The following is a 10,066-nucleotide window of genomic DNA, read 5'->3' on the forward strand; positions in this document are numbered from 1 at the left end:
TTGCGTGAAGGAACAACGTGCACATCATTTTGATACTTGACGATTATGTAATCTAACAGTTTTAAATAAGATTTTAGAAGCTTTATCTAGGTTACTATGCCCCCCGCCTCTCTCTCTCTCTCTCTCTCTCTCTCACACACACACACACACGGCAGTGCATATAAAGTACTGATGCCTACAAAGTGATGCATTGTTGCGTCTTTCTTTGTGAAACTCTTTGCGAATGTTGTATGCCTGGTTAACCATAGGCGCTTTCGGACCGAACAGTTCTAGGGTCTCATTTGATAGGAACTACCCCCTGGGGAGCTTCCCCTAGAACTACATACGTTCTAGGGCCTTTTTTCTGTTTGCATTCGCACCGCCAGTAGGAACGCTGAAGTGACGTAAGCCGGCCGACGGTGTAGCAGCTAAGAGCTGTTGTTTACGACTAACCATGGATAGCTGCACATTTTTAAGTACAAATTTAATGACTTTTAAGACCTTTTAAATACCTCCAAAAGGAAAAAATGCCATTACTGCGGCAAAAGAAATCGACAAACCAGACTACAGTATACAATTAACCAGTTTTATTGAATTTGAATGACAGAAATATTGAGTGCACATTAGACATATATATATAACTGCCTTCTCATCGACGAAAATAAAACTGTATGGCGACAGACCCTGTCCAATGCGAAAAAATGTCTCCCTGCATTTATGCATTTACCACCGCAATAGCAGTGAATGACTCGATAGGCATAGTAGTTTTCGGGTGCTAGCATAGCGCTTGTGCCTGACGCTTGCTCGTAGCATCGTGTTTTGTTTTTTTGTTTTGTTTTTTTTTTTCTTTTCTCCCGCCGCAGCCCTCAAATTGTAAGCTGGATAAACACATTCTTATTTTAGGTTAAAATTCGGATCACAGCCACACAAGCTGACACACAAGCACCTACCGAAGCGGAGTGTATGCTACCTCTTCAATGTACCAGTATACATTGGACGTTGCGGAAATGGTCATTGTTGGGAGATATAAAATACCGGTAAAATAAAACATGAAAACCATGTTTCCCCTCCTACAATTCCAGACATTTTTAGACACGAATATCAAAAACTAAAATGTAATACGTTCCAAGACTTTGGTCTGAGTCCAAAACCGCATACTAACGTACTAAATAGTACGTCAAAACAGTACGCCACCATAGTAGTACGTCCAAATACATAGTATGCATAGAGTAGTATGTGAATAGTACCGGAATGCCATACTACTTCCGTTGGAAAAACGAAGTATGGGAGCACTGGACACTTTTCAATCCCATAAGGCCATATTGGAAAAAAGGGGCGTTTCTGATGCGGTGTTTAAATGTACTGCTGTGTCCGTTTACAGGTCGTCGTCATTAAACCGCGATTATAAAGCTCACGAGCAAAAATGTGGCGCAATTTGATTACCTCGTTAGTGCGTCCAAATTCTAGCATACTTTCTTGTCTAAAATCTTTGAGTACGTACTCTGCACTACGTACTTCAATGCAAGTTTAGGTGTGCAGTATGTTAGTATGTGGTTTTGGACGCAGCTTTTATATTTTGTACGGATCTTTAAAAATGGCGGTTGCAATCATCGTATACCTGCGTCTGGACCAATGGCTGTACACCTACGTCACAAGGTTCCTATTGCGCTGCGAAAGTACCTACCCTGATATAGGAGCTAAAAAAGCCCCTCAAAACGGAGCTCTTAGAACTATGATCGTTCTAAGTTCCTGCGGTGCGAACACGCGAAAAAGGGGGTACTTTCTCCAACAGTTCTAAGAACTATGGAAAAGTTCCTCCGGTGCGAAAGCGCCTCATGTTTAGGCCTATTAAGTAGCCTAGAATTTGACACTGCCGTTTAAATGTTTAGAAATTTCCATCCTCCAACGTATTGTATAGCCTATTAAATCAATCAAACAAAACATTTCCTGAGGCACTGCACTGCCACTTAAAAATGATTTTATATTCACATTTTTATGTTTCTATATTTTCTTTATGTTTACATTTTGTAGTTATATTTTAATTCCTTCTATGTTGCTTGGTACTGCACTCTGAATCACGTTGTACATTTATGATGACAATAAAGGTATTCCTTATACATTTACTTGTTGCCTGTATTTCAGTATTCTCTGTTAAATTGTTATTATCAAGGTGTATATATAGATTGCAGTATACAAAGGTATGTGTGTTCTAAGCCTGTGTGGACGTGGTGGAAGTAAACTGTTAAAACATAAATTACATGCAGTGATGTATTCACTATAATTCCAGGTTCCACCAATTGAAATTAGTTTAATCCATTTAAATACCAACTGTAACATTTCACACACCACGTGAGTTCACGTGAACTCAATAACCCAGTTGTCTCCTGCTAAAACCAATACAGACCGTTTGAGACCAGCTCAACCAATACAGACCACTTGAGACCAGCAGTTTCTATCAGTTGTTTTTCAACTGGAACCAGACCAATACATTCCAGTATAAATTTCTATTGGTTTTTCTACTGGGCATTCCAGTAGAAACAAGTTATGAAACCAGTTGAATGTTGAAAAACCAATAGGAACCAGTTGAAATTGCTATTGGTTTTCTACTGGTTTTCTACTGGTTTTCAACTAGTTTTCTACTGGTTTTCAACTGAATTTCTACTGGTATTTTCTATTGGTTTTCAACTGGAATTTCCAATAGGGTTATCTGTGTGATCATGCACTGGTAATAAACCAAGGACAGTATCTGACACTCCGCACATTGAACGGGTCAGTGAATTGCCATAAAAGTCTGTCTCTGTTAACATGTATCATTGCCCATACATTATGCTAATTTCCCTTTAGGATTAGCTTGTAAGCATATTTGCTCTGATCATCATACTCTGAACTGACAAAGCTGTCCTCCTCTCCTAAACTAATCAGAAATATACAGTCAGGTCAGTGAGATCAGAAAGACACCATAAACTGGAAAAAGTTTGCAACAGCCAAGTCAAAACACAAGGAGAAATCATTTTAATTTTGCAAATTTGCATTTTTTTAATGGCCTCAATTTATTGAAAGATGGTAGGCTTGTTTTCCAAGAACATGAATCTGCAATGTAGTGTACTGTTGCCTAATAAAGATCTGGTACCAGTCATTTTTGACATTTTTTTATATATATATTTGTAATAAAATAACTTTCAACAAGATCATTTCATCATTTAAGTTTCTTCTTTTACCAGACATAATGGCAACAATGTAGATGGCTAGTACTGAGATTCCAGTCCAAAGAAACGGGGGGGGGGGGGGGGGGGGTGCAAAATAAAGGAAACACTAAACAATAAAGTTAAAAAATAAAGAAAAGAATTTACACTTGACATCTGGCCACCTAGAGAAGTCAACTTACCTGATTCATTGTCATTGACTTGTACAATAGGCATTATCTATCAGTGTGTTTGGTGCAGATGATTTCCCTCCTAGAGAATTTTTTACAGGTGTGTTATTGTACTCTGCACAGTGTAACACATTGTTCAGCTTCTCTTTCTACCTCATGCTTTTCATACCAAGGTCCAAGGTATCAAATCTCATTTTATCAACTGTTTTTTTTTAATGTGTTAACATAGGGTATTTAGACTTTTAGAAAAAAAAATCAGTAATCAAACTGACAATACTGAATCTGCTTCAGATCGTCTCTGATAATTTGGTGTAACAGAGTTTGAAATTTGCTGAAAGGTTTAAGGGTTCAATGTTAGCAGATTCATGGTTAGCTGAGGTGAGTCAGCTGAGAGGGTCTTTCAAATTACAAGTCAGAACTATAGGTAAGTCTTAGTATCTTTCCAATCTGATTTAAAAAAAAAAAAAGCAATAAACATAGATTTTTATTCAATACTGTCTCAAAACTGTGATCACACTGTAGTTGACCTACCTGTTCAGTTGAGTTTTAGTCATATTGTCTTCATAAATATTCTTTCTTTTTTAATTTTGAATAGAATTTTGATGCATGGGTGAATACAGAAAAAAGGACATAAATAAGACAATGTGACCGAAACACTGTATTCTGTATTCTGACCTTAAGAAATGCCAGTATTTGAGCCTTGCCTCGGATGAGTCTTGTGATGTTCAAGCTACCATTGGCAATATTGTTATGGTCTGTGTTTCAAGATTGTTCTGTAAATGAAGAACCACTTAATATTGTACTGTTAAAAGATAGGACACAAAGCCCTGACATGGAGAAAAAAAACCCACTTATGAGTGTTGTTGAGATGGAAAATTTGAGTGTGAGTGAGTGTGAGTCAAAAACCTAATCTGTGTGAAACAACAAGACAAATGATTAGACATGATAGGACCTCTGCGTATTATGAAAACTATGGGCCTTGATGATTGTTAATATCATTTTCAAATACTTCTTTTAAACACTTTGCTCTCATGTAGGTGTTTACGAGTTGTCATGCCCTGCTCTTGTTTCCCTGTTCCTCTAATTTTCCTCCTCTGTTGGTGAGTTTTGGTTCAGCTGTCTGCACTACCTGGTTTCTCACTTCAGTCTTGTTTACCCCTGTTAGTTCAATCATTAAGTCCACCTGTTTTCAGTTAGTTCTGCCTTGATTAAGACCTTTACTTTTGCCCTTATTCTTTGTCTAGGATTGTTTAGTGCTCACCCTATATTACATTGGTATTCCTGCTTGTCTGAGTTCCTGGACCTGCTATTTGTAAGTCCTTTGAAGTCTTTTTGCTATGTTTGATTTAAATAAAGAGAATGCTGATCTGCACTTGCAGCCAGCCTCTTTTACACAATGTGACATAAGTGAACCGTGAAGTAAGAGGGGTGAAGGACAAGGGTCTTGGCAGTGCTTTGCAATAGAGACTTTATCGATCCTGAAGGAAATTTAGGAATTTCAGCTTAGAAGTCACTCGCAAACTCTTCTCTACTTTCTCCTCCCTCCTCTCCCCTCCTCCTCCCTCATCCTTATCTGCTGATGACTTTCCTTCTTTGAGAAGAAGGTCAAAGACATCTGCGACTCCTTCCCCCTATCCCCTCCCACCCTGGATCCTGCACCCTCCGCCCTTCCCACAACCTTTTCCTCCTTCTCCCCTCTATCTGATTCTGAAGTTCTTCTGCTAATAAAATCCCACCATCCTACTACCTGTTCTCTTGATCCCGTCCCCTCCTCTCTCTTTCAGGCCATCTCTGCTACTGGTACAGTTCCCTCAGCCCTGAAAAGGGCATGGGTCAAGCCACTGCTTAAGAAGCCCACTTTAAATCCAGCTGATGTCAGTAGCTACCCTCCAGTATCTCTTCTACCGTTTCTCTCTAAAACCCTGGAACATGCAGTCTATAACCAACTCTCTCCTTATCTTCTCCAGAACAATCTCCTGGATCAGAATCAGTTGGGATTCAAGGCTGACCACTCTACCGAGATGACCCTCCTCGCTGTCACAGAAGAGCTTCACTTGGCCAGAGCGAAGTCGCTCAGCTTTGTCCTCATACTTCTAGACCTCTCCGCAGCATTTGACACTGTTAACCACCAGATTCTCCTCTCATCCCCTGCTGGCATGGGCTTCGCGGGATCTGCATTCACATGGTTCAAGTCCTACCTGTGTGACCGTTCTTACCAGGTTTCTTGGAGGGCCCTTTCCAAACTGGGGTCCCACAAGGTTCCGTACTTGGTCCACTCCTTTTCTCTCTTTACAGTAGATCACTCTGACAAGTTATCTCTGGTCTTTCTTACCACTGCTATGCCGATGACACACAGCTTTTCTTCTCCTTCTCCCCCTCTGATTCTCAGGTCCAACCACACATTGCAGCCAGCTTAGCCGACATGGATGTCCGCTAACCAACTCAAGCTCAACCTGGAGAAAACGGAGCTTCTCTTTTTTCCTTCTAAGAGCTCCCCATAAATCGACGCTTCAATCACCATTGAGGGTTCTGTGGTGTCCCCCTCCAGAGCAGCCAAAAACCTTGGTGTGACCCTTGACGACCAGCTGAACTACTCTAACCACATCGCAGCAGTCACTCGATCCTGTAGATTCTCCCTCTACAACATTAGGAGGATCTGCCCTTTCCTCACACAGCAAGCAACCCAGCTCTTGGTCCAAGCACTTGTCAACTCCCGCCTCAACTACTGCAACGCCTTACTGGTTGGCTTACCGGCCTGCGCCATCAGGCTGCTTCAACTTGTTCAGAATGCCGCTGCACGCCTGGTATTCAACCTCCCAAAACACTTTCATGTCACTCCACATCTTATTGCACTCCGCTGGCTTCTGGTAGCAGCCGCATCCAGTTCAAGACACTGGTGCTGGCTTACCAGGCCACAAGAGGCTCCGCCCCATCCTACCTTCAGTCTCTGATAACCCCTTACATCAGCTCTACCACCTCTGGTCAGCTGTTGGTCCCCCTCACTCCAGGAACCCAGCAGCCACTCTTCTCAACCATGCCTCTTCTCTGCCATTGCTCCGCGGTGGTGGAACGACCTCAGTCAGGACTGCAGAATCTCTTGCCATCTTCTGCAGAAAACTGAAAACCCACCTTTTCAGAACCCACCTGTCCCCCACTGCCTAACTTCCCTAAAAGAAAAAAAAATCGTACTAACCTTGTCTCTATGTTCCAAGTCTTGTTTTCTATTGTTTAATTGTCACAGAATTCCAGGAAAGCAATACTGAGGGTAATTAATGTACAGCCTTATTGTGATGTTTGCCTATGGGGTAATTTGATCTGATCGATGCACTTACTGTAAGTCACTTTGGTTAAAAGCGTCTGCGAAATGCAAAATTGTAAACTATACATTTTAAGTTATTATTCCAAGAGTTCCGAGAGCAATCTCTCCTATAAGGCCTAACCTCTCATGCATGTATTAATTTATTTTAAATCCATCATCTTTACACAAGAGTCATGAGAAAGGAGGTGCATTGGGATGTTTTGCACTCTCAGGCAGGAAATTACTATTCCTGAAACTTATCCAAAAACGCTTTTGGAAAAGACTACACTATTATTAAGGTGTTTTATTTGTCTCTTTTATTTGGAGAGTCGTGAGCAGAGTGAGGTCAAGTAGGAGGCAGATGACAATGCTTTCCTACCCACGGTATGCAAATGCGATTCCAAAAATGTCGCAATGCCCATGAAAATATTACTTTTCATGAGGCTATACCACAACTTTTATACAGTTTTTAGAGAGCATTGGAAACCTGTATCAGATGGACACGTATGATGAGGGAGGGTGTGTTGAAAATTGCTGTAAGATACAACAGTAAAATGTACTGTACTAGCCACAGCAAAATGTAAATCTAGAGTCTTCTCAGTCTGTCATGGTAGCTTCAGTGACTTAGTTGACATAACAGATTAAAAAAAAAAAATCACTTTAACAGTCAAATAAGACGCTACCAAAAAACAAATATATAGTTAAATATAAACAGATAGCTTGCAAATATAGTAATAGATGGTTTACAATGATTCCTTCTCTGTAGGTATTACACCTCCAAATTGGGCCTTTCTGCAGTCTAAATGCCCATGTGTTTTATAATCATTCAAAGAACAGAACAGGGGGGTGTTCCAGAAAGTGGGTTTAGTGAAAACTCAGAGTAAGTAGTAAACCTCCTAATAGAAGAGCCCTATGGCTTCATTCTCCTAGCAAAACAAAACCATAGGCCTGTCTTATTAGGAGGTTTACTACTTGCTCGGGGTTAACTAACTCAGTTTTCGCTAAATCTGCTTTCTGGAATGAGCAAATAAAAACTCAGCCATGGCACTCCAATTAAACTCACAATCTCAGAAAAGGTTGCAATGGAAACTCCAACATCCAAAGATGACTCTCCAGTCACCCCCAGGCTCCAACTCTTACGTTTTGGGTCCTCTTGAATCATAATCTTAAATTAGCGATTCAGGAGTTAGATATCTTCAGTAATCTGTGAAGTATTTAGATTACAACTGTTAACATGGAAAACATTGGGATTAGGGCAACCTCCACCCCAGTAGCAGCACATTGAAAAAAGATGTGTAGTGCTTCGCAGATTTGCATGTCATCCTTTTTCAGGGGGCATGCTAATTCAAGTTTCAAGTTTGTCATGCACTCGATAACAATACAGACACAATTTAATGAATTCTTGGAGGCAACTCAACTTTGCACATTAAAAGTAAGTAGAATAGAAAATATAATAGAATGAAAGAATAAATAAGGTAACATGAGGAGCCCTCCTTGGTCAGCGTCCATGAAGACCTGCCTTGTGTAGTGTCTGCTGAGTGTCTGCCTTGAGAGGTTGGTACCAGAATTGCTCAGATTCATCAGGGTGGCCTTGGTGGCGATCCTTGGATTCTTCTTGGCCTCTCACACTCCCATTCTTGCCAGCACATGGGTCACTTTTGGCTTCCTGCCCCTGCCCTTTCAGATTTTTCACAGTGTGACCACTGGCACTTGAAAACACTTGGATATGGCTTTTTAGCCCATCCTTGTGAGCAGCCACAATGTGCAACCGGAGTTCCTCACTAAGCTCTTTGGTTTTAGCCATGACTTGCAACTGAAAAACCATGACTTGAAATTGACTAATAACTACTACTGCATGAGCTGCGCTCAATTTATAGTTGATTAAAATGCTCTACAACATTGTAGAAATTACCAGGATCATTTGGAATGGTATAGGAGCTTGCATTTTCTCAGAAAATTGTGACAATCTCAAGGGATATGAATAATTTTGGACATGGCATTTTATTAAAAATGTAAAAAAAAAAAACAAAAAATAAACCCCATAGAAATAGTTAAAAATGTATCATTAACACCTCTGACACAATGTCTTACCATCTTTTGTCACTTGTTTGTGTGATTTCCAGCCAGATGAAACCTATTGGTCAAATAAAAATTCACTATAAATCCAAATTTGACATGGGTATGAATAATTTTGGGCTTAACTATATATACTATATACTATAATAACTATATATATATATATATATATATATATATATATATATATATATATATATATATATATATATATATATATATATATATATAAAATCCCCCCTCGCCTCTGTGGGCAGTCATCTTTCCCCTCCAAGCTTGGGTCCTCTACCAAAGGCCTGGGAGCTTGAGGGTCCTGTGTCTTAGCTGTTCCTAGGACTGTGCTCTTCTGGACAGAGATCTCAGATATTCTTCCTCTGATCTGTTGGAGCCACTCTCCCAGTTTGGGGGTCACAGCTCTGAGTGTTCTGATTACCACTGGGACCACTGTCATCTTCACCTTCCACATCTTCTCTAGCTCTTCTCTCAACCCTTGGTATTTCTCAAGATTCTCGTGTTCCTTCTTCCTGGTGTTGCTGTCGCTTTGGACTGCTATGTCTATCACTACGGCTTTCTTTTCCTGCTTGTCCACCACTACTATGTCCGGTTGATTGGCCATAACCAGCTTGTCAGTCTGTATCTGGAAGTCCCACAGGATCTTAGCCCTGTTGTTCTCCATCACCTTTGGGGGTGTTTCCCATTTTGACCATGGGACTTCCAGTTCATACTCAGCACAGATGTTTCTGTAAACTATGCCAGCCACTTGGTTATGGCGTTCCTTGTACGCCCTGCCTGCTTAATGTCTTACACCCTGCTTTATTGTGCTGGATTGTCTCAGGGGCGTCTTTGCACAGCCTGCACCTGGAGTCCTCCCTGGTGTGGTAGACCTCGGCCTCTACTGATCTTGTACTCAGGGCCTGTTCCTGTGCTGCCATTATCAGTGCCTCTGTGCTGCCCTTCAATCCAGCCGTGTCCAGCCACTGGTAGGATTTCTCAGTGTCAGCCACTTCCTCTATTTGATGGTGTTACATGCCATGCAGGAGCTTGTCCTTCCATGATGGTTCCTGCTCCTGTTCTTCTTCCCTCAGAGGTTTCTGCTGCCTGAGGTATTCATTAAGCGCTTCATCACTTGGGGCCATCTTCCTGATGTAGTCTTGGATCTTTGATGTCTCATCCTGGATAGTGGCTCTGACGCTCACTTGTCCTTGGCCTCCTTCAGTCCACTTAGTGTACAGTCTCAGGATGATGCATTTGGGGATGAAATCCTTCATGCATTGTAAGGAGCTTTCTTGTCTTGATGTCAGTGGCTTCTATCTCTTCCTTTGGCCAGCTTATTACTCCAG

At 41.1% G+C, this 10,066-nt stretch overlaps 1 pseudogene; it reads right to left on the reverse strand.

Annotated features, from left to right (window-relative positions):
* Positions 1-7,937: 7,937 nt before the first annotated feature.
* LOC115808830 (uncharacterized) lies at positions 7,938-8,032 on the reverse strand (annotated as a pseudogene).
* Positions 8,033-10,066: the final 2,034 nt, after the last annotated feature.

Source organism: Chanos chanos, chromosome 3, assembly GCF_902362185.1.
Source record: "Chanos chanos chromosome 3, fChaCha1.1, whole genome shotgun sequence".
Taxonomy (NCBI): Eukaryota; Metazoa; Chordata; class Actinopteri; order Gonorynchiformes; family Chanidae; genus Chanos; species Chanos chanos.